At 41.0% G+C, this 24,674-nt stretch overlaps 2 long non-coding RNA genes across 3 annotated transcripts; one reads left to right on the top strand and one right to left on the bottom strand.

Annotated features, from left to right (window-relative positions):
• Positions 1-2,512: 2,512 nt before the first annotated feature.
• On the bottom strand, positions 2,513-16,887 carry LOC121901566. Of its 2 annotated transcripts, none has more exons than XR_006097312.1 (3): positions 16,856-16,887; positions 14,074-14,185; positions 2,513-3,263 (listed from the first exon to the last, which is right to left on the bottom strand). It is a non-coding gene; the product is annotated as an uncharacterized LOC121901566 (long non-coding RNA). The 2 variants fall into 2 exon arrangements; XR_006097311.1 differs by lacking the exon at positions 16,856-16,887 and adding an exon at positions 15,229-15,435.
• Positions 16,888-16,953: 66 nt separating this feature from the next.
• On the top strand, positions 16,954-19,645 carry LOC121901559. The gene is made up of 3 exons (XR_006097303.1): positions 16,954-17,156; positions 17,255-17,349; positions 19,268-19,645. It is a non-coding gene; the product is annotated as an uncharacterized LOC121901559 (long non-coding RNA).
• Positions 19,646-24,674: the final 5,029 nt, after the last annotated feature.

The raw sequence follows: 24,674 nt of genomic DNA, 5'->3' as shown, positions 1-24,674 counted from the left end.
TTAATTGATTATTTTCATGGTTTAAGATTAGATTTTCCTCCAGTGTGGAGGACAAACAGGAAGTTTAAGATCAATAATGAACCAAAATAACTTAAATTACAATAATATAGTGATATATTATATTATGTGATTTTTAATGGATTACTGTCATAGTTTAGGAGGTTTTACGGCATAAAAATTATTAGATAGTTTTCATAATAAACACCAAGAATCTGAATCTATATGATATTTACTCTGGGTGAATAATAATAATAATAATAATAATAATAATAATAATAATGTCATGATTTAACTTATTTGCTGCATTTTGATCACATTTCCTGAAGGTTCATCAGAGTTTAAGAGCCTCAAATACACAAAAAATCAGCTTGTTTTAATATTTTCTGGATGTGAATGTAAATAAAATAAATAAATGAGAAAACAGAAAGATTTTTATCAGCTGTTAAGAGAAAAATATTTTGAGGACAAAACCATCAGTTTACTGTCTTACGTTTGTTTGTTTGTTTGTTTGTTTATTCGTGTCAGTTTCAGGTTTTTGTTGCGTACATCAACATAATTTCACGTCTTGTATTCTTCATGTGGATAAAATGAATCCTAACTTGAAGGTTTTGCAGCAGATCTGTGTGTTCAGATGAGATCTGGGGTTAAAGGTCACGTGTTTGCTGGTTTCTTTCTCGTCGGTGTGAATAAACACCATCAGCTCAGGTTTCTCCTCCATTTGCATAACTCACATGTTAGAGAGCTGCAGAGGGACTTTCCCACCCCCACCGCCATTCATGTTGCACTCCAAAGGATTGTGGGACGATGATAAATGTATATGCAACCCCCCCCCCACCCCCCCCAGGACTCCTCTCCTCCTCCACACCACGTCCTCTTTCAGCTCGCCGTTGGCACGACGCTCCTCAAAGCTTCCCATAGAAATAACGCTTGATTTTAAGTGCACCACCTGCCCCCCCGATCCCCCCCCCCCCTCCCCCCTCCTGTCCTCTCCCCTCTTTCTTTCCTCTCAACATCTTTTAACTTGTCGAGCTGAACAGATGGCAGAATATGTAGCTGACCTAAAATACATCTTTCCTCTGGGAGATGTTTCCAGCACTCAGTATGGCGGAGCTTCCTATAAGCGGCGGCGAGGATTAGATGAGGAGGAGATGGCCGACGCCAGCAGGACGAAACCTAAAACTGAAGTCCATCGGTGACATTTAACAGCAAACAGACGTTTTCAGGGTCCGTGGAGCAGCATCTTCTATTAGAGTTATAAATATCGTTCCAGGTGATCCCGGCGTTTTGGCAGCGATTTATTTCTTGGCTCTCGGAGCTCTCGGAGCCGCTTCCCGTCCACAATCCCAGCGGGGAGCATCCGACACAAAGCCAACGCTGCACTTTATTTTCTATCTATACTGTTTATTACATACGGAGCCAAAACATTCAAATTAAACAGAATATGTGGGAACAGATCGAAAAAAGAAACACAATCTGACTTATGTGGCCCCCAAACGTCACTTTAACAGAAAACTTGAAGTTAATAAAGCTGTTTCTGATAAGTTGTATCGTTATGTTACATTTGGTTTGTTATATCTATAACTGTATATATTTACTGGTTGTTACCTGCTGCACCTGCGGCTCTCTCGGGTTCAGAAACGTGACGCTTCACTGCAGGTGTTCGAGGCTCCATCAGCACCTGATTAATATCCTTATAATAATTTCTACTCTGATGCTTTTATCTTCTTCTTTTCTTATATTTTATCTCTGTGTGTGACCACTCCTTCAAATCTGTGTTTTTATTGCATTTTCTAAGTCTGTTCTTCTTTTAATTTTTGTTTTATCTAATTTCTCTATGTTGAAATATGTACTGAATGCTGAAATTGCACCTTTATTTTATGTTTTTTGTATTTTGTGAAGCACTTTGTAACTCTGGTTTTACTTACTAACATTCAGCCCCTTAAAACACGGAGCTGCTTCCCTTCTTCCTCAGAGAAAACGTACTGAAATATGAAAACAGCAGCTAAAAAAATTCACTTTTCTTGACGCGGTGATGATCCAGCAGTCGCCGTGTTAAAGCAGGTTAAAGATGTGACGTTCATCTGGACAATAGTCAGAGAATGTGAAGCAGATCATTTCATACTTTGCTGCAGTGTGAAGTGATCCAGATTCAGATCTCAATCAGCAGCATCAGGCAGGGTTCCTCCGGGTCGATGGGACTTCGATCCCCAGCTAGTTAAACGTCTGGATGACTTTCTGCTTTTACTGGTCGCCCACCAACCAAACATTCAGTCCCCCTCAGAGAGACAAAACCACTGTGACCTGAACTGTTCCTGCTGATAAAAATAAATAAAACTTTTTCTTTTTTTGGTTATTATAATTACAAAACAAACATCCAGAAGATATTTAGTGATTTCTGAGCACAACGTCTGTTCAACCTTCATCAGGTATAAAACTGGCAGATTCCTTTTACTTTATTAAAGTTATTCCAGTTTTTATTATTGTTCTACATGTTTATAACAGCTTCCAAAAAACTTTATAATTTCAAATCTTATATTGTCTTTAGGCTGAAACACATGAAAAATACCCTCAGCAGTGTTTATTAATGTCTACTATCCAGCTTTACTTTACAGGTCCTTTAATGTTACACTAATTTTCTGGAAATGTAATTTGCAGGTACAAATTATAAGAAAAACAAAAAAGTTAAGCTTTATTTTTTTTATATATATTAAGACTCTTAACACTTCTTTAACTGGCAGAAAATACTCTTCAGTATGTCGTGTTTTTGGTGTTTTGTGTCAAACTAAATATTAGTACATGTTCTACCAAACTGCATAATAAGAATTAACAGTTACACAGCAGCTATGTTTGGGAAATTAATGAAAAAATCTAATATGCTTATATATCATTTTATCCTCTCTCACATCTGTAAAATGTCCTAAAAATTGACCATTAAATAGTTGCAAATTACTCTGAAAATGGCCAGGATATTTGTGTAAATTGTTAAATAAAATGAAAATGAAAATAAGCAGAATAAAAAGAATCTTTGTCTTTATATTTGAGGAGTGTCTTTCTAACCCGAGGCAACAATAAGCAGTGTCTGAGTTGTGTTTTTGTTACATAATTAATTACCACCTCACATTTTCCACATGAGGCAGAAGACTGTCAGAGCATCATCTTCCTCCCTGCAGAGAATCACCCAGAAACCACATCAGTGTGTCGCTGTGAGTCACAGAGAAGTCAGAACCGACTACACCCCGAACCTGACCTCCGCCTCCCTGTAACTGAAAACAGGAAGAACATAATGTCACCAAGATGTTTCCCTACGTGTCACAAACAAAGAGGAACAGTGTCGGGGAGGGTTTGGAGGGTTCGGAGGTTGTTGGCGAAGCTCTCTGGATACTTTCCCGCCACCTCTGTGCGAAAAGACAATCGATCATTGTGTGAATTCTTGGGTCGAGGCGGAGATCAGCGTGATTTACGACGTGGATGACTTCGTTTGGCAGACGCAGCGGTAATTATTGTTTGAGAGCGGAGTGATGTGGGGACGATACAAACTGCTTTTGTTTAGGGTCGAACTGATGGGAAGTGTTGGGAAAAATCGTTTGTTTTGGCGGTAAATGAATGTCTTCAAACGTTCGAGCGAAGGTCGCGTCAGTTCAGCTTTCCTACTGAGTTCACACGTGTGTCAAAGATGTTTCATGAAGAGCTTGTGATCACAGTTATTTAAATTGTTTTTTTTAAGTAGTTTTAAGCATCAGGAAACATCTCAGCCAAGAAGAAGCTTTTTTTTGCAAGATTTCAAGATTTTTTGGGGGAATTTTCTGTGAAAAAACAGTCAACTGGAAAAACAATAAAAGAGATTATGATGTTTCTCTCATGATGTTCAACTTCAGGGGCCCAAAGCTGCAGTTTATAAAGTTATTGTTAATGGAACTCTACTGTTAGAATGAGCCATGTAAGTCAAAATAATCACTTGCTAACCCCTAACCCTAAACCCTAACCCTAAACCTGAACCCTAAACCCTAAACCCCTAACCCTAAACCCCTAACCCTAAACCTGAACCCTAAACCCTAAACCCCTAACCCTAAACCTGAACCCTAAACCCAACCCCTACCCCTAAACCTAACCCCTAACCCTAACCCTAAACCCTAAACCTGAACCCTAACCTCAACCCTAACCCTAACCCCTAACCCTATCCCTAACCCTAAACCCTAAACCTGAACCCTAACCCCTAACCCTTACCCTAACCCCAACCCCAACCCTAACCCCAACCCCTAACCCTAAACCTGAACCCTAACCCCTAACCCTGAACCCTAACCCTTCCCCTAAACCTGAACCCTAAACCCGAACCCTAACCCCTAACCCTGAACCCTACCCCTAACCCCTAACCCTAAACCTGAACCCTAACCCCTAACCCTTACCCTAACCCCAACCCTAACCCCAACCCCTAACCCTAAACCTGAACCCTAATCCCTAACCCTGAACCCTAACCCTTACCCTAAACCTGAACCCTGAACCCTAAACCCGAACCCTAACCCCTAACCCTGAACCCTAACCCTATCCCTAACCCTAAACCCTAAACCTGAACCCTAACCCCTAACCCCTAACCCCAACCCCTAACCCCTATTCCCTAACCCTTACCCTGAACCCTAACCCCTAACCCTAACTCCTAACCCCTATTCCCTAACCCTAACCCTGAACCCTAACCCCAACCCCTAACCCCCAACCTTATGAGATATTAAGCCACAATTATGAGACAGTTGATTTTAACTTTACCATCATTTTAACTATTTTATTTCCATCATGAACCTTCTCATCATTTATTTTCTTTGTATGGCAGGAATGAGCTTCCATACTTAGGTGAAGCTGCTGAATGTTTTTCTTTCCTTCTCTGGTTTTTACGTCCTCTCTGACTTAAGTCCTCATTTCCCTCCTCAGCACAGATCGGTAATGACTCGTATTTGAGAGTGATGAGATAATAACTTCAACTTGATTGTCGGAGTTGAACAAGGAGGCGTGTCGCCGAGTCGGAGCGCGCTCAGTCTGTCAGCAGCTGAAGGTTGAAGGTTTTTTTTTCCTGGATCTCGGTGGGCGATCTTAATGGGAAATCCAGAGAGATTCAGCTGGCAGGTTTTGGCTGCGGACCAGACTCGGTGGACATACCATCGCTGTTCTCAACACTCCTCCATTACCTCTGTGCCTCCTGCCAACAAACACTCACACTAAATATCTGGAGCTGCCTTCCAGAAATGTAAGAAAGCAGGAAACTCTGATTTCCAGCTGTAAAAAATGTAAGAGTGGCATTTTAGTTTCAACTGGAAAAGAACTCGCTCCATATGTGTTAACAACACAGTTTCCTGGAGTCAGAAGTACTCAGATTCTCTAGTAAAAAAATCCATAAAATACTAAAAATAATCACAAGTAAAGATCGTCATTAACTAACACTTAATTAAAATATCTTCTTCCTCTGTGCTGTAGAAACTATTACACTTTAGTTTGTTTAGAAACGGCTGCAAAGACTAATAACAGCATCATGTTTTCAGTCTCTGGAGAGTAGTTCTGTGTAAGACAGACGCTACTGAGCATGTGCAGTAACACGGTTCTGTTTACAGCTTCACTAGCGTGTTGTGCTGCAGATCATCAACCTCTGGACTTTATACTGAAGCTCTTTGTTAGTTCAGGAGGTTGCAAACCTTGTAGCCTGCAAACCTCAAGGACTTCTGGGAAACGATGTTCATTAAAGGCCGTTAAAAACATAAATATTGTATTAACAACAATATTAGATGTTTTTTTCAGAAAACTCCTTATCTAAACATATGAAGTGAGACACATGACATACTGTTGAGAAAGGATTTATACTCTCTATATCAGGCTTTGGATATATATATATATATATATATATATATATATATATATATATATATATATATATGGAGGTGTTGTGATGCTGCCAGTTTGCCTGATGAAGGTCGGACAGACGGAAACCTTGTGATTTAATTAATATTCCAGCAGTAAGCGAGACAGTGGGCAGCAGTTCCTCTCATTGTTTTCAATGAGAAAAATATAGAAATTTACCAGACATCCTGTGTCCTTGGAGTAAAATTACCTTTACTTCTTATAAAAGAATGTTTTAGGAAGATATTTAAAAGATGCTAAAGATGTAGCCTAGCAGTTTATAAATGTAATTGCTATGAGAAAGGGTTGCAGTGGGTTGAAAAACAGAGTGAAAGTGGAAAAACATGAATAAAAAGGTTTGTGTGTGAATTTCTCCGTTGTCACCTTTCATGGCACAAAGATGGCAGTAATAATAATTTTGAAGCGGTAAGTTATGAGTTTTTTTATGTTCATCACATTTAACTTTTTATGTTTTTTTTTTTTTTCTTCTTGGCATAAATGATCCTCCATACCTTCGCTCTCCTCTGGCGCCGAGATTTTTTGGAAATTGTGGTAATTCCTCCCTAATTCTGCTGTAATAACAGGAAGCAGGGAACGGGGCTGCCTGTGGGTGGCTGGGTGGGATTATCGTCGCGTGGACGCCCAAAACGGGGGAGGAAACAGAGCCGGTGCCAGCTCAGCGCACCTTCCTCCTCCTCCTCCTCCTCCTCCTCCTCCTCCTCTATCCTGAGGAGTGAGCAGAGTGCAGGGAGAGCTCCACAACTCTCACATGATTTACAGCCCGAGCAGCAGAGTTCACCGTGGATTCACGCCAGCGACAAGCCCCCTTTTAACACCAGCTCTGTATTCTAATGACCCCCTAAACTGCACACCAATCCATTTTCCGTCCATTAGCAGCCAGCAGCCGGGCAGCGCCGCCACCGCCGCAGCAGCTAATATTCTTTAATTCACTCCACAAAGGGGGAGATTGTCCGGGGCCTCGCTGCACTTAATGCCTGCAATTACATCAGGTTACACATCCTGAAGTGACCCCCGGGGACCCGAGAGAGAACTCCCCCCCCTCCCGCCCCCCCGCAGCACCACCTCCACCCTCCTAATCTACTTCAGGCCAGTGCAAACACCTGATAGCTGCTGGCAAAAAACAAGCAGCGCTGATGCACCTCATGCAGCCTCCGTGTGTCTCTTCCTGTCTGTTTGACTTCTCCGTGGCTCTCCGCTGTCGCTCGCTTTCATTAAGAAATAAAACATGCTGGAATGTTACTGGATGGCGCAGATGGCCGGCATCCCTGAAAAAAACCTGCAGTCAATTATAGCCGGCACAATACACGTTTTGTCCTGAGGACGGAGAAAAAGAAAAAGCTAAGAGTGTTGTTTTATGGCGGTTATTTATTGCCTTATAACTCAGAAATCAAATTAGTTCATATTGAGGAGGTTGAGCTCGCGGTGATTGATTTCCCCTCGCAGGGTCGAGTTGATACGAGCGAGCGGGGGCCAAAGAAAACACGAGCTGAGTCCGGAGTCCGTTCTGGAAAAGGCTTGGCGATCGGAGGCCGGAGGAGGAGGAGGAGGAGGAGGAGGAGGAGGAAGGTGGATGTGGCGTCTGGCGGCGGCCGGGGTCAGGCCTCGTCGCTGTTCATTACAGGTGATAAGTGCCCACAGAGGAGACCGGTGCTGGAAATATAAGAGAGATCCAGCGGAGGACTTCGGCCGAGGCCTTTATGGGGCCGTCCGGAGACACTCTCATCCCTCAGCGCTCTCTGGAGACTCGGAGCCGCTCGCAGGAATGGGCCCCCTGCCGCCAGTTTCACCGCCGCGGCCCCGGGAACAAGCCAGCAGCGTGCCAATTAGACAAAGAGAATAAAATGGGATACACAGAAATGTAATTCATAAATAACGCTCATGTCAACTGTCGTGTTTTTACTCCCCCGAATTTTTATATCCCAATTTTTACAGAGCCTGGTCGGTTTAAATTGGTCCGACCGCGCGAGGCCTTTGTTCAGCAGCCGCAACAAATCAGAGACGCTCGAACAATTACAGCCGGAGTCTGAAGCAGCAGGACAAACACACTCATCATCACTGAGTACAGCCGTCTTCATCATCAGTTAACCTGCTGATTAAACAACCATTCACATAAAGGAAATACAGTACAGTATTAAAGTAAATGTACTTAATTACTTTCCATCGCTGATATTAAGTTTAATATAATGAAAATATAGCAAATTCTCACCTGTGAAAAGCTGAAACAAAGATGTTTGTCATTAATTGAGAATTTAATGGAAGATTAATTGATTATCAGAATTGTTGGCAAATAGCACATATCATTTCCTGTCATCTCTCAACAGTCGCTGTATAATAAAGGCATAAAATACCCTAAAAACATATTTTTTAAAAAGTCGGCATTTGATTTACTCCCAGTCAATAAATCATGTTTCTCCTGTCAATCAAACACAGACACCTACACAGAGTTACTACCTATAAACTCTTACAATACTTTTATTTTATATTAATAATCAGTATTAAAACAGTTAATAACACATTTTAATGTAGTTATAAGCAGATATAAAGACATTTTAAGTGTTTAGTAATGTACAGTATTTATTCATAACTTTTCCTATAAGGACATATTTTGTATTATTACACTTCCGGGTGTCACATAATAAAAACTTACATCTGCTGAAAACTACATTATAATGTGTTATAAAATATTTATGAACTGTTTATAGATTATAAATGATAAATATGAGGATTTCAAAGTAAAGTGTTGCCAGTTTAATGATACACAAGTCAGTAAAAGTGGGAGACAGGAGTCATTACGAGCTTCCAGCAGGTTAATCTGTGCAGATGCAGCAGAAAAATGCAAACAATCTGTTTTCAAACACTCTGCGGATCGAGTCTGAACGTTTGGATCCGAACAGTTAAACAACAGATGTTCCTGCAGTGAGACTATAATTAGAGGGATAGAAGAAGACGATCTGTAATGACACATGATTATTCGGCAGTAAACATGTTCAGAAACGCTTCAGTCGCTTCGGCCTCTTCGTCCTCCCTCCGTCCAACACCTCCTGCAGATCCTGCAGAGCTTCACCCCCCCCCCCCCCTCCCCTCCCTCCCCCCCCCCCCCCCTCCGTCCCGACAGATGTTAGAAACATTACGAAACACGGCCAACAATAAAAAGAGCCGGTGTAAGTTTTCCGAGAGCGCAAACAAAAGAATGTTTTAATGGTGCTGCTTTAAGAGGAAAAATGTTGGACTGCTGGAGAAATTCAATTACAGCGTGATTGAGTGTTGACATTTCTGAGGCCGTAAGACAGGAAATTCATTAAAAGCAGCAGAGCAGCCTGGGAGGGAAACTCCAGCGGCTGTAAAAGAATCCGCCGGTCCGAGGTGATTATGGAACGGATCGTTGCTCGGGTCAGGCCGCCGCTCTCGCTCAGCCAATCCTGGATATTTAGAGGCTCCAGAACCACCGTGCTCGCTGTATTGATTGAAAATAATCCACCTGGGACTCGGACTAGAACTCACATCTGTACAGAGGCGGAGGGGAGTGTGTGTGGGGGGGGGAGGGGGGGCAGCATGTGGAGGGAGGAGGAGGAGGAGAGTGTTTCAGGAATAATGTGAGGCATTGATTCTGACACGCATGGTATTGTAATAAGCTAATCTGGGAAAAAGAAACAGTCATGAAATGCAGCAGAACAAGACGACCATTTGTAAGCAATTTATGACGCCGTCTAATCATTACGGCGAGTTTAGGTCAACATTCACAGGACTTCTGGACAAGACAGGATCAGGTTGCAGCCTGTGTGTGTTTTTTTTTGCTCCAACAAACAGGATCTTTGACATTTTTTGGCTGCTGGTTTATCAGGATTCCTGCAGCAGAGAATCTGGAGAAAGAATTTAATGGTTTCCAGGAAATGATTTGTTTGAAGAATGCATCAGAATTAATGGAGGAGTGTGTTCTGCTGCACATTCTCCCGCAGTATCACATGTCAGCGAAGAGCTCGTATCTCAAGAAATGTCTGATTTTCATGATCTAATGTAACGACGGCGAGTCAGGCGGAGAATATTCTCTTCAGCTTTCTCGCTGCAAACATCTGGACCTGAGTCATCACAGCTCTTCTCTGTAGAATATCTCCACAAAGTCTTAAGCAACACGAGTTTATCTGGAACACATTTCAACAACGAGGTTTTACATAAAACAAGACGTTAAAACACCAGAAACTATGCAAAGACACATTGAAAGAGAATCTAAAAGAGTTAAACAGGAGAATAAATATAATCCAGAGGTCGTAGGTCATGTTCACGCTGTTTGACAGGATTTAATGTGTGTGTTTATTTAGCAGAATAAAGGTTAAAGGTCACAGCTCACTTTTATCAGATAAAACGAAGCGAAGCAGCGCTGTGAGGACTCTATGGAAACCCGGCAGGGACATTAAAGGTGAGCTGCAACAATTAGTCGATTAACATTAATTAGCTAGAAGAGCTAAGAGTCTTTGTTGGTTGCAGCTTCTCAAATGTGACGTTTTCAAGCTTTTGTGTTTCATATGTGACAGTAAACTGAATTTAAAGACGTCACCGTGAGTTCAAACAAATTATAACGAGTATTTTCACCAGACAAATCAATCAATTAATCAAGACAATAATCAGCAGATCAATAGATGAATATCCTCCTCAGTTTCAGCTCTTTGACCTTTTCCTTCTTTCTTCTACAGGTCGGATGATGTTCTTTGAATCATCTAATTGTATAAAACACATCAACATGTCGGCTGCAGATGTGAGTCTGTGATGCTGGAAACACTCGTCCTGTGTGTTCCTGCAACACTGACGAGCTTTCTGCTTATTTATATTCACTCACTGGAAAGCTTCCTGAGCTTTCAGCCACATTTGATGTCCTTCCCCACTGATGAAGTAACGCGGCGCTGAAGTGCTGCTACGCTGTTTATGTCAAACATTTTCAAATCATTTCTAAAGTCAATAATTCAGATTTGTTGTGTATAAATGCAGCATCTTTATCTGTGTTGTCATTTGGCTTCTAAACACAAACAAAACCTGTTTTGATCAAAACATCTTTTCATTGTTTTTATGATCTTTGTTGAGCGACTCCACAAAACGTTTCCATCGAACTGCAGATGAAGATCTGATGTGTTTTATGTTTCACCAGCTTTAATTAACATAATTGATCCAAAGTGATCAACAGCAAAAAACAAGAAAAATAATAAAGGAGACAAACAGCAGAGAGGAAAAGAAACATAATGAAGAAGAGTGACGACGGTAACAAAAATATCAGATGTGACCTTATGTTTCTCTTCAGTTAATGTTAAATTGTTGCTTTATTTAAAATAAATCATAACGAAGCGTGAAACGTGATAAATGAACAGAAATGTTATGAAGGAGACGTGATTGTTGATTCATCTGCAGCATCATCTCTCTCTCCTCCTGATTATATTCATTTTCACATGTCGGAGGGTCGAGTGACGTCTTCTTCTTCCTCTTCTTCTTCACTTTGACCAGCTTGTGTCTTCCTGTCTGAGCGTTAACTCTCCCTGGATCCGTCCTTAAAGACTTCAGCCGCCGTCGGGTTGTTAACGTGTTTAAAAATCGTCCTTCGTTTCCTCCACTAACGGCACTCTGAGGGCCGGATCGCAGGTACGAGACGACCAGCGAAACAGGAAGAAAACGTCTCCTCCAGCTTCTCTAACAGAGAATATTTCATCATGATCTCTGCGTCTTTTTACTGCACAACTTTTGATTAAAAGAGCCAGAAAGAAAAGATTAAAAACTACTTTGAGACTTAAACTGAACCCTGCAATTAATTTGACTTCTTTCAGATTTTTCAGACTTTGGGAGAAAAACTTGAGGAGTTTTTGATGCAAATGTCTCATCTTCCAGAGCGTTGCAACTCTGTCTGTCTCTCTGTGTTTATTTTCTGGCTGCACTGCAGGTGTTTAACAGTTAACACTTCATGAACCCTCAGAGTCCTGCAGCCATCTCCAGGTGATTAAAAACAGGCCTATTTCTAAATAAATGATGCTCTCGCTCTCAGTTTTGATATCTTCCAGCTCAGAGAGGTCAGAAGAATCCCAGCTCGGATTCACTCACAACTTTGAGGCAAAATAACAGAAAAGTCAGAGAGACGGAGAGTAAGAAGTCCTGAAAGTGTAAATAATATTTTCTATGTGAGAGCACTTTCACTGGGGTTAAAACAAATCCCTGAAAACAGGAGCATCCCGGGGTAATGAAGCACTTCATGAATATTCTGTAAGGAGCTTCGCAAAAAGTCCACTTTTTCTTATTTTCTAATTGACGGAAAGTTCAGACAATTATTTATTTATCGCTGCTATTCCTCCGAGCTGAGGCTGCTGCTAGAAAATAAGAGCGGGTGTGTTGTGAGAGGAGGAGCCGGGGCGGCGGACAAACCCTAAGACCTTGTAAAGATCGCTCCTAACAGATTTTCTACCGAGGATTTGTGAACTCCATCTCGCCTAATCACAATGGAGCCTATTAGTGCTTGACATTTTTATCCGGCAGCCAAAGACTTCACATCTCGGATGCGGCGGGGGCTAACGGTAGCGGACAGCTCGGCGCGGCAGCCGGGGGCCGGCCCGGCGCTCCTCCTGGGCCCACCTGCAATCCAATACCTGAGCCCCAGCGCCCCGGACGCATTGATTTCTTGTCAGCCGCAGAAGTTTTCAGCCCGTGTTGAGGGTGAGGAGGAGGAGGAGGAGGGGGGGATGAGGAGGGGAGGGAGCGCTGGGATAAGGGGTGAGAGAAATCTTAATTAAGAGAGGGGGATTTACTCGACCTGGCTGCAGCTTCTTTGGGGATCCGGTCAATGAATCATACGAAGGAGAGAGAAGGAGGAGAGTTTTCTGCTGAAGCCGGAGATTAAAAAGAGTGACAGGCTGAACGCCGCCGCCGTGATGCGATGTCGAGTGTTTTCTCTCCTGTCGATTCCTTTTCTTTTCTTTACGAGGGGTGAAGGTGGGGCCTCGGGCAGATTTGCACTGTTGAACTCATTACGGAGTATTACCCGCTAAGAAAACACTTCGCCGCTCTAATTGCCCAATTTAGGACTGCAGGTGGTCGCAGCAGCCGGCAGTCACTCACACCTTTTTACTGTTTCGGCTCTCGCCGCGCCGGAAACCCGATCGCTCTAATAGCAAACACATGACGGCGTTCACAGCTGGCAGAGAGACGGTTAAACCTCCATCACATCAGTTAGTGTCTGATATCTACTTTATTTATTGTCTCTGCTCTTACAACATGCTAATATATTATAAAGGACAACATATACAGAACCATGAAGTCCTTTTAACAAGATGAGACGTTCACTGACTGTCTGACATCACAAAATAAACACCAAACGTATGAAATATCCTAAACCACAACAACAAAATGTTTTAGAGTGTATTAAATATACATAAAAGTATAAATACAGTAATTCAACAACTGTTAAGTGACACTATTTTAAGATCTTATCTTCATCACATCGTTAGTTTTGTTTTATTTGTTTTTTTATGCCGTCGTCTCCTCACCTGCTTCAATAAATGTTAAAATGTCTAAAGTTTAATCACTTCATTTCAATCATTTTTCTATTTGAAAGATGATAAAAACCAAAACTAAAAGGTTAAACCGCATCAAAACAAAGGAGACATAAACTGAGTTTTTAATGATTTAATTAAAGGTGGAATCACTCGAGTCATTTACTAAAATAAAAGTATTTAATACCACAATGTAAAAGTACTTAATTATAAGTTAAAATCCTGCTTTCTGAAGTAAAAGTACACAAGTAAAAGCAAAAAAAAAGTTCTTTAAGTGGCACTTACACACATTAATAATCAGTAAATAGTCAATAAATAGTTCATAACTCACTATAATGCAGCTGTCAGTGGATATAAATGTTTATTAATATATTAGTCATCGACTATAACTCCTCCTGTGGACACACACAAGTGTTTGCTGCTGTATAAACAGATAATAAATGACAATCTAGTGAAACACAGCTGTAATAACACAAAATATGTCCTCATAAGAGAAGTTGTAATAAATACTGAACATTAATAAACACTTATAACTACATTATAATATGTTTTAAACCTTTTATTACATGATATATTGTAGGATTGATGTTAAACATACACATGGAGGATATAATTTGTCCCCTCCAGGAGTTAAATGCCAGTTAAATTAGTCTCTTACCTTCAGCGCCTGCAGACCTCAGACGTCTCCTGAACGCCTCGGGCAGGTAAACTCACTCCTTTTGGCCTTCTCACACTTTTGTCCCTGCTGGCCACCATACACTCTCTGCAACCTTTAATAGAAATACTGAAGCTTTACAAGTTGAGGGAGTTTCATCAAAACTGATCATTATTATCTTATTCTGATTTAAGATCATAATAAAAAATAATAATAATAATGTAAAATTATTATCTTGATCTGATTTTCCTCTTTTTTCAGAAAAATCTGAAAACAAAAGGAAGAAATTTCTAATTTCAAATTATTTTGTTTCATGATAATGCCCACTAGCTTTACATTATTTTGATTAAATACTGTTCCATGATCTGCTTACGTAGCTGGAGTTCTTATTTCAATACAGCAAATCAAATGCTGCATAAAGCAATAACGTGTTGTTCCATCATAGGTCCATTAAGGGCGCTGGGGTGCCGCTCCTACTGTCATTCCAATTCCAATGAAAAATCATTATGTTACTGTTGTGTTGTGTGTGTAATATTTTCTGCTTTTCCTGGTGGCCCCTGATTGGCTGACACCACACGCCAAAAACTAACTGGATCTGAGGCAGAAAATTTTACGCCAAAGAAATTGGGCGATTATCCGCAGCTTCCTTATTAGCTAACATTTACTCCCTGAAGGCAGGTGACATATACACGCATCAGTGTGGTGCTGTGGCAACGACTGTAAAGTGAAAGCAGTCGCTAAGTGGCCACCAAAAGATACTTTTTTAAACTTTTAGAAACCGGTAGCCTAGCTAGCCACCAGCAGCTGGCTCTTGGCTACATTGATCGGTGCCTGCTCATGGCTAAAATACGCAGCGCTACCTCGGGCTGTAGCCCCACCTCGTGGAAAAGTTACCACCACTGATGGTAGGCAGAGCAGACGGTCACACTGAGCCTGATCGCATCCTGCTACACAACACGCGCCACAGACTCTGAACAACAACCCACATTAGCTTTCCTGCTAAAGTCTCCTTCTTATTTAACTTACACATATGAACACGTCTTGTCCTGCAGCTTGTTGAATGAGCCACCAAACAAACATTCACCGCTAACATCAGTAAGCAGCTAGATAGCTAATTAGCTGCTCAGCTGCAGCACATTAAACAGCATGTAAACATACCTGCAGATGTCACTTCAGACCTGTTAGATCCTGGTTTTGTCCTTCGAAATCCCTGTTAGCAACACGCTGTCTGTCCATGACTTACAGCTACTGCAGTTTATTTACTTTCTCTCCGTTCATACATTGTAACACCAGTAACTCGCCAGCTGCTGTCAATCAAACACAGACACCGACACGCCCCCCCAGCTGCTGTCAATCAAACATGTTGACTTGATTTTAAAACTGCAAAGATTGATGATTAAATGTGATTTCAGACTGAATATTTTTTTCATCCAGACAGTTAAAAGAATCGTTGAAGATTCTGAAAATACCTGCAACAACAGTAAATGTTTTAAAACAACCTTCTGGGTTTTTTTATACATCTGGTTAATTGTCATATTATTTCAGACAAACTAAAGTTACCTCTGTGACTAAAACTTTACGTAACACACAGAAACTAACAGAGGAGCTGATGTGCAGCTCAGAGGGTTTGAAACAAAAATGAAAAAACATATTTGTATTTGTTCGTTTGAGTTTTTAATAAACACAAACATCTGTTCTATGAATCAGGTCTAATTATCATCAGGTCCCTTTGGGATCTGTTCCAAAGGTTTGGACCTGTGATGACCTCTAGTTGTGGGAATTTAAGAACAATTTTCCAGCCTTTGGCAGATTCCTAAAAGCTGCAGTTACACTAACAGAGATTTGAGAGTGTGGTTTCTTCCCGGTGGAAGCGTTGGAAACCACACACCACCAGAGACACAATTAGCTTGTTGAGTTGAAGCACTCGGCTCGGGCCTTTAATCCAGCAAGCCCATGATGTCACTTCCTGAGGTGTGTTTGAACACAGAAGAACAGGAAAGGTTTGTCACACAGCTGACCTGGAGTCAGCGCTCGAACTGCTGTTTAAAAGTGCAGTGTGTAGAATTTAGTGGCATCTAGCGAAACGGACTTGGCAGAAATGGAATATTATATTAATAAGTATGTTTTCATTAGTGTATAATAACCTCAAAATAACCTTAGAATGAGCCCTTTATATCTACAGAGGGAGCAGGTCCTCTTCCATGGAGCCCGACATGTTGCACCGCCATGGTGTCAGTTACGTTAGCAATGTTATAGCTAGCTAGGCTACATCCATCTGAAAAATACTGTTAGCAGCTTCCTGTACACCACTGACTGGACTACAGTTAAACACAAGGAATATAATATCCTTGTTGACATATTTTACAACACATTAAGTGAAATTGCTGGGTATTTTTCTTCTATTATTTTTATTATTATTACAGTTTTAAAACTTTGTCGCTGGTTACAGATATTTCATGAGCCAAGTTTTCATCCAAATGTAGCTCAAATTTTAACCACATCATTCATGTACGTCATCATTTATTCACTCAGTCTGTTTACTTTTGCTTTTTGTTCACACAACTACTGTTACACCTCAGACGACAGGAAACTCTTTTTAAAGATATTTACACATTCTTTCATATTTACAGTGTTTCCACTCAGGTTTTTTATGTGTAAATTGAAAATGCAGATAAAAAATAAAGACACACTTTTGTGAGATGTAATGATAATTAAAGGTGTTTCAATTAAGGATAGAAAAAAATATCTGGGTGTGTGGAGTTAGAAAGAAGTGAGGTTAGCAGACCTCTGTAGCTCCTCATCTCTGCTGGAGGCTAGCAGCTCCAGGCTACATTAGCCGCTACTAGCATAACACACCACAATCTCCAGGTGCATTGTGGGTAACATAGGCACCAAGTTTTGACAAGAAAAACAAATGTGTGGAATAAAAAGGACAACATTTCTGATTCTACATCAACTTTTATCTTTTTTTTTTTTTTTTTTTTTAAAACTGTCCATCTTGAGTCTGAAGATGTTACAGGAGAAAAATGATGAATCTGTGGTCTATTTAAGACAAAGCAGGAAGAGAAACACGGAGAGTCTGTAAGGTAAGCAAATACATTGAAAGCATTTCCCATTTAAAATGAATGGAAGCACAAAAAGCAAAATAATGTTTAATCCAGATTCATCTTCTCACTGAAAGCAGCAAACTGAATTTCAGCCTGATTTAAAGCCGGAGTCGTTCTTCACTTCAGAAAGCTAAATCCTGAACAACGAAGCACATGGCCTGCAGGTCGACAGGTAAGCTGTCTGTTCATTGGTGGACAGATGGACAGACCTTTGTTGTACCTCTCGCTGAATCTTTGGACTGTTTTAAACAGCACCTTAAAACCCATTTATATCAGCAAGCCTTTCTATAAACCTCCCTTCCTCGTCTCATGTCTTGGTTAATTTCTCTTTGGTCTGTTTCTCTCTGTGCCGTGTTATATTTTATATTGTAAATTACACTATTTTGTTCATCTATTTGATTTAATTTTGCATGTGTGTGTTTGTGAAGCACTGCGTGTTTTAAAAAGTGCTATATCAATAACGCCTTATTTAGTTACTCTACCCATGTTTCCTGTTTCTGCACGTTTGACTGTCAAATAAGGCATCCCTGCTGTTTATCATGCTAATGTTTAGCATAGCATTGTCACTTGTCGGCCCTGAATATCTTGTTAAGGTCTGAATAAAGCAGTTAGTTATTGGCGGGTTGTGTGTTGTGTTTACTATCACAGAAAAGGAGTAAATCTTTGGATTATTAGCACGACGTCGCCTCTCTGTTGTCTCTTATCAGACTTGCTAATGCTACCAGCAGCTCTGTGAGAGGCTCGAACTGAGGCTACAGTTAGCAGTGCTAGCTGTGATATTTATACAAACTGAGGCTACAGTTAGCAGTGCTAGCTGTGATATTCATACAAACTGAGGCTACAGTTAGCAGTGCTAGCTGTGATATTCATACAAACTGAGGCTACAGTTAGCAGTGCTAGCTGTGATATTCATACAAACTGAGGCTACAGTTAGCAGTGCTAGCTGTGATATTCATACAAACTGAGGCTACAGTTAGCATTGTTGTGATATTCATACAAACTGAGGCTACAGTTAGCAGTGCTAGCTGTGATATTCATACAAACTGAGGCTACAGTTAGCATTGTTGTGATATTCATACAAACTGAAGCTACAGTTAGCAGTGCTAGCTGTGATATTCATACAAACTGAGGCTACAGTTAGCATTGTTGTGATATTCATACAAACTTAGGCTACAGTTAGTGGTGTTAGTTGTGATATAGCATTTCTGGAGCCGAATAAAAATAAAAACAGAATGAAAATTAATGAGAGATTCTCCTGCAGAAAACAAAACATTATTTAAAAATCTGAATTTATTTGTGAATCATTGGAGCAACATGAGTGTTAATCAGATGACTATTAGTTCTTAAATTGTCAGGTGATTTGCCTCTAAAATCTAACTGAACTACACTTTGAAAGTTTGTTTTTCTTTTTAATCCTGGAAATCGAAGCGTCGACATGTCTGTTTACTAGTGGACGGACCGACCTTTGTTGCATGTCATACGTCTCTCTACCCATAGTTCCCCTGAATAACGACAAGAAATGCCAAAAAATAATAATTTTGTTTAAATTACGGCATTAATGCCGTAGACAGAATAAAGATGAATGAGTGACTCGATTAATTTTGAGAGATTATTTAAAAAATTCTGATTTATTTGTGAATCCATTTTAGGATGTTTATGAGAAGCTCATTAGCATTAACTGTAATCTAACTGTAAACTAAACTTTAAATATATACTGTATAACATTTTTAAAATCCTGGAAATCGAGGTGTCCGGCCGGCGTGTCGACAGGTGAGGTGTCTGTTTATTGGTGGACGGACGGTCGGACGGACGCTCACACGCAGACACTGAAACTTCATCCGCCTGCTGAAAGCATGAGAGGAGTTATTACATGCATGAGCAGCATGTTGTGGCATAAATCCACAGCAGGTCAGGTAGACGATGAAAGCCCGCCGGTCGCTGTCGACGTGGATTTACTGCGGCTCACCTCGACGCTTCTTCCATTAAAATCTACTGTATGTTCTCTGAGAGCTACAGTAAGACAGAGCGCTGCAGAATTTATGAAAGGAAATAGCTGCACATTGCTTTTTCTGTTTTATTATATTTTCCAGGGGAAAGTGTCACGTTCCAGCGCTCGGTGGGAACTGGACACAGGAAGCAGGACGGGGAGCGGATGACAACATCTGGATGTGATTTCAGAGAGATGGCAGTGAAATATGAAAACACAAAAACCTCAGCTGTTACAGTTTAGACTCTGAGAGCGACAAACATGTAAAAGCTGCAAGACTCACAGTAACTTTTGTTAAGACTAAAACATAAATCTGAGCTCCCAAACCTTTCTTACTCATAACCCGGTCACATGGAGCCGTGTCACAGGCTGCGTTGGATTACAGTCCAACCCTGAACTGGTTCTCACTCTCAGATTGTTTCATTTGAATAGTGTTTAGAGTAAGGAAGCAACTAATGATTATTTTCCTTTTTGATTGATTGGTTAGTTTATAAAATGTCAGAAAATAGTGAAAAATGTCCAAAGTGACGTCCTCGGATGTTTTGTTTTTGTCTAACCAAACAGTCTAAAACCCCCAAAATAATCTGTTTGCTTTAATATTAAACAGAGAAAAGAACAGAACAGAAAATGCTAACATTGGAGAAACTTTTGTTTGACTTAAATGATGAATTGATTATTAAAATTGTTGCTGATTTTTTTTTTTTGTCCATTAATCATTTGGATCTATTTTAGAGGCCTTAGAAGATAAAACTTATTCTGAGCTAAACCAAAACATTAAAGAAAAATAAAAACATTTGTGGATCAGAATTTCATTTTTGTTAAATCCTTCTCATATAATAAGAACAACACATTAATTTCCCAACCTCTTGGGAACCGCTGATCTATAATCAATTAATAGTCAAACTCTTGAGTTCATGAGAGGAAACAGTTGTGTTTCTCCTGCACAAGTGTCCCTAAAAGAAATTTTGGGAAAAAGGTAGAACTTCAGTGGTTAAAAAGTGTAAGAATCCCCTGATATTGATCACTTTGGTGATCAGTATTATCTCTCTTTAAAGAACACATCATACAGTCATTAGAAAACTTGTTGACTCTGATGAAGAGGAAACATCATGAATCATTCAGTGTGTGCTGCTCATGTCGCACCTGAACGACTGTGAGAAGATTCACAAGACAGAAACAAAAGTAAAACTATTTACACTTGATGGCACTTTACAGCTCAGAGACGCCAACAAACGTGTAGAATCAACAAAACCATGTGCACGTTTATTCTTCTTCTAGAATCCAGAATCAAATAAATAAAAAAATATTAAAGTATTAATTTGTGCACTTATAGTCTTCCTTTAATTTAGTAAATTGTTCCTTAAACTAAATATTCATTCATACCTTTGAATGGCTGTAATTTGTAATTTGTGCTCTTTGTTAGAAACACTAAATGTTTCTGATCTAAGAATATATAATAGTTAAGTATGTAAATCATTAAAAACCCATTTTGATTTAATGGTAATCAACACTTGTGCTTCTCACATGAACCTGCTCTACAGTTTAATTTGCTTTTCGAAACATAATTAGTAAAAACCTTTAATGCCCTCTTTTGTCTCCACTCGCCTGGAGATGAAAAGCAGCTCTCGCTGAAGTGGAAACACATGAAGCTGAAATGAAAAAAGAAAAAAAAAGGAGGAAATATTGAGCAGCTGATGGAGGTTAACAGGTTTTCAGTGAGCGTGTTGTCGTTTTCCTGCCTGTGTTTCATCATTGTGTTCGCGCTGTTGTTTTAATATCGACTGTCACTGGGGAGCGACGCAAATATGTACCATCGTCTGAGGCGATGAAGAAATGAAGAACACAATAACATCAAAAGAAAACAAAGTGTTCGGCTCACTTTAAAGACAACAAGAGGAGAAAAAAAACTGACACTTTACAGCAAAAACAGCCGTGTTCATTTCCATATTAGATGTCGGCGTTGTCGAACCTTAATTTAAGGCCCCCGGAGGTGTTCAGTCCCCGGAGGATTCCTCCCCGTCAGAGGGAAAGAAAAAGAAAAGCTTCCCCCTCCAGAGCTGATCGCTTCTTTTGTTTCACTGTCTGAGAAGTTTCTGTTTTCTAAAAATACAACGTCTGAGCAGATAAATCATGTTTCAGTCTGATTTGTTTTCGGTGTCCGAGGCAGAGATTCCCTGAAGGCCCCGCAGAGTGTTTTCTCTGCCTGATAAGAATAACTGAGCTAATATTTTCAATATCCAACCTCATACAAGACAAACATTTACAGTAACATTTACATTTTCTGACATGGAGAACCAGACAGCCTCCACTCTGTGTCCAACTTCCATATAATAATAATATCATATACACTAACTCTATGGACAGAACACAGTGTGCTAATGTTGACAGAGCTCCATTACAGCAAGAGTTTAATGTCATTTACTGCTGGAGAGATTCCAGGGGTCATTGAGAGGGTTCTGGGTGTCCTTGAGGAGGTCCAGGGGTCTTTCAGGGGGTTGTATGAGTCATTGAAAGGGTTCTCTAGGTCCCTAAGGGGGTCCTTTAAGAGGTTTTGTGTCACTGTGAGTCCTTATATGTGTCCTAGGGTTCCTATAGATGGTCTTAGGGGACCTTTAGATGGTTCTAAAGGTTCTTAAGCAGGTTCCAAGTGTCCCTTTGGAGGTTGTAGGGGTTCCTATAGACCCGTGGTAGGCAGCTGAGGTTTTCCAATTTACAGGTTAGCTTATAACAAATATTTTACGTTATTCTTTATAAATCTACAGTAGATAACAATGTAAACAGAACAGAAGGTCTTAGGGGTGCTTGAGGAAGTGCTAAGGGTTCTTGAGTGGGTTGTAGGGGTCCTTCAGGATCTTGTTTGACAGGGATCCTTGAAGGTTTTCGGGGTCATAGGGATTCTAGGGGTCATCAACAGGGTTCCAGGGGTCTCTGCAGAGGTTTTAGGGATATTTATGGGAGGATCTAAGAGTCCTTGAAGAGGTTTCATGGATCCCTGATAAGATTTAAGGGCTGTTGAGAAAATTCTAAGTGTACTTGAGAGTTATCAGGTTCTTGAGAAGGTTCCACGGGTCTGACTGTACAGTTTCTATAGACAGTCTGACGGGTCCTTGAGGAGGTTCTGAGGTTCTTTGAGGAAAATGCTTGATAAGGATCCCCAAAAGGGTTCATGGGGTGCTAGATGAGGTTGTATGATTAAATTAAATTAAATTAAATTAAATTAAATTAAATTAAATTTTATTTATATAGTGTCAAATCACAAAAGCAATCTCAGAGCACTGAGATGGCCTCCAGTCATTGAGAAGGTTCTAGGGGTTGTTGATGGGGCTCTAGGGGCTCTTAATGAGGTTTGTTGTCACTGTGGGACCTCGAGAAGATTTTAGGGATCCTTGACAAGGTTTTAAGGGTTGTGGAAATTCTAGGTGTCCTTTAGGTGGTTCTAAAGGTCAAGGGCAGTGGTGGCCTAAAGGTTAGATAAGTGAACTTGTGACTGGAAGGTTGTTGGTTCAATCCCCAGACCGACAGGATAATTCTGGATGGGGAAAGTGAAAAAGCAGCGCTTGTCCCTCCCTCATTACCACCCCCAAGGTGCCCTTGAGTAAGGCTCTTAACCCCAACTGCTCCAGTAGAGCTGCTCAGACTGTGGTTGTAATGGGTGGCTTCCAGGTGATTTGCTCCAAGAGGCTGCCGCTCACTGAAACTTCCCTGATTAAATAAAGGTTCTTGGGTGGGTTCCAAGGGTACCTGATGAGGCTGTAGGGGTTCTTGAGAGGGATGCAGGAGCCTTTTAGGTTGAGAAGGTTCTAGGAGTCCCTAAGAGGGTTCTGGAGACCTTTGAGAGGTTCAGTGTCACTGGGAGTCCATGAGAAAGTTCCAGGGATCCTCTGGTCAGATTTTGAGGCTTATTGGGGAAATTTTAGATGTCCTTGATATATAGATTTCCAGGGGTCCTGGGAGACAATAGCGGGTTAATATAGACACTTTGAAGTCTCCCTGAAAGGTTGCTTGACAGGGTTCCTTGAGACCCTTCTGGGGGATGTTTAGCGGGTCAGGGGTCCTTCATGATAAACTATATGGCTCCTTAAGACAGTTCCACAGGTCCATGAGGAGATTATGGGAGTCACTAGATCCCTAGAATTTGGAAATTGTTAGGGTCTGGGTTCTAAGGTTCCCTGATAAAGTTCTCAGGGACTTGAGAGGACTCTAAAGGTCCTTGATGAGGTTTTAGAGTCACTTGGAAGTGTATCAGTGGGCTAAGCAGACATAGGGATCTTGATGAGCTTTTGAGAGTCCCTGAGGTTTTAGAGGTTCCTACAAATTCCAAGGGTCCTCAAAGCAGTTCTAGGAACCCTTGAGGATATTCTAGAAGCCCCAGGGAGGATTACAAGGCTTGCTGAGAATCTTCTAGGAGACCTCTAAGAGATTTACAGGTTCTTAGGAAGGTTCTAGGATCATTTAACAGGGTTTTAGGGTTTCAGGGATCATGTAGGACTTTGTAGGCTTCCTTAAGATGGTTTTAAGGAACCTCGAGGAGGTTTTAGGGGTCACTGAGAGGCTTCTGTGAGTCTTTAAGTAGGTTTTAGAGAACGCTATGAGGGTTCCAGAGAAAAATCTTGACAGGGTTCTAGGGGTGCCTAAGAGGGTTTTGAGGGTCACTCAGGATGTTTTAGTGGTCTTTGAGAGGGTGCTAGGGGCCCCTGGGTGGGTTCCAGGGGCCCTTGAGGAGTTTCTTGGAAACCTACAGTAAGTATTCAGGGTTTCTTTGTCCCTCAATCCAAAACTAACTGACAAAAGAAACTAAAACTACAGAAACAGATGATTTTTTTTCTCTCTAAGTGAAAAGCTGTAGGGACTCTGAATGTTGATCCTCTCTGCAGGGTTCCCTGTAGTTCATCACTGACGACTGCTGCTGGCTGTACATTAAATCCAGATTACCCCTCTGAGACCCCTGAGAACAACATTTCCATAACACAAAGAGAAAAAGTTCCACTTTCTTGGATTTTTTTCTTTTTCAAAAAAGGAAAACTCAAGCTGCTGTCAGGGTTCTTGCAAACGGAAAACTCTCAGAGAAGTTGGGGAATCCCTGAGGAACCACAGCCAGGAACATGTTTAACATTGGGGGGGCGGGGGAGGGCACTGGGACCCCACCACAAGAACCACCACAGAGCTGCGGTCCACTGGGTCACATGACGGGTCGACTCGGTCCTGGATGTGTGGAGGTTTTGAGGAGAGGAAATGCAGCAGCGTTTTACGACCCCCAGAGTGAGGTCACAGTGGAGGTGGGCTCAGGTTTCAGAGGCGGGGCTTTGGTTTCAGAGGTTTTGGATGAGGTTCAGCGTCTGTAAACCTCCAAACTGACCTCCGCAGTTTCAGGAAACAGTCGGCTGTGAGCAGGAAAACACTGCAGCAGCTCCTGTGGAGGAGAAGAACAAACACAGAGTTTGTCAAATTAAACTCTGGGCTGGAAGCTTTTATACAAACACAAATTAGACTATTGTTAGTTTGGGAGTTTG

Source organism: Thunnus maccoyii, chromosome 8, assembly GCF_910596095.1.
Source record: "Thunnus maccoyii chromosome 8, fThuMac1.1, whole genome shotgun sequence".
NCBI lineage: Eukaryota > Metazoa > Chordata > Actinopteri > Scombriformes > Scombridae > Thunnus > Thunnus maccoyii.
The sequence above is the reverse complement of the archived record's forward strand: the minus strand, read 5'-3'. Positions and strand labels throughout refer to the sequence as shown.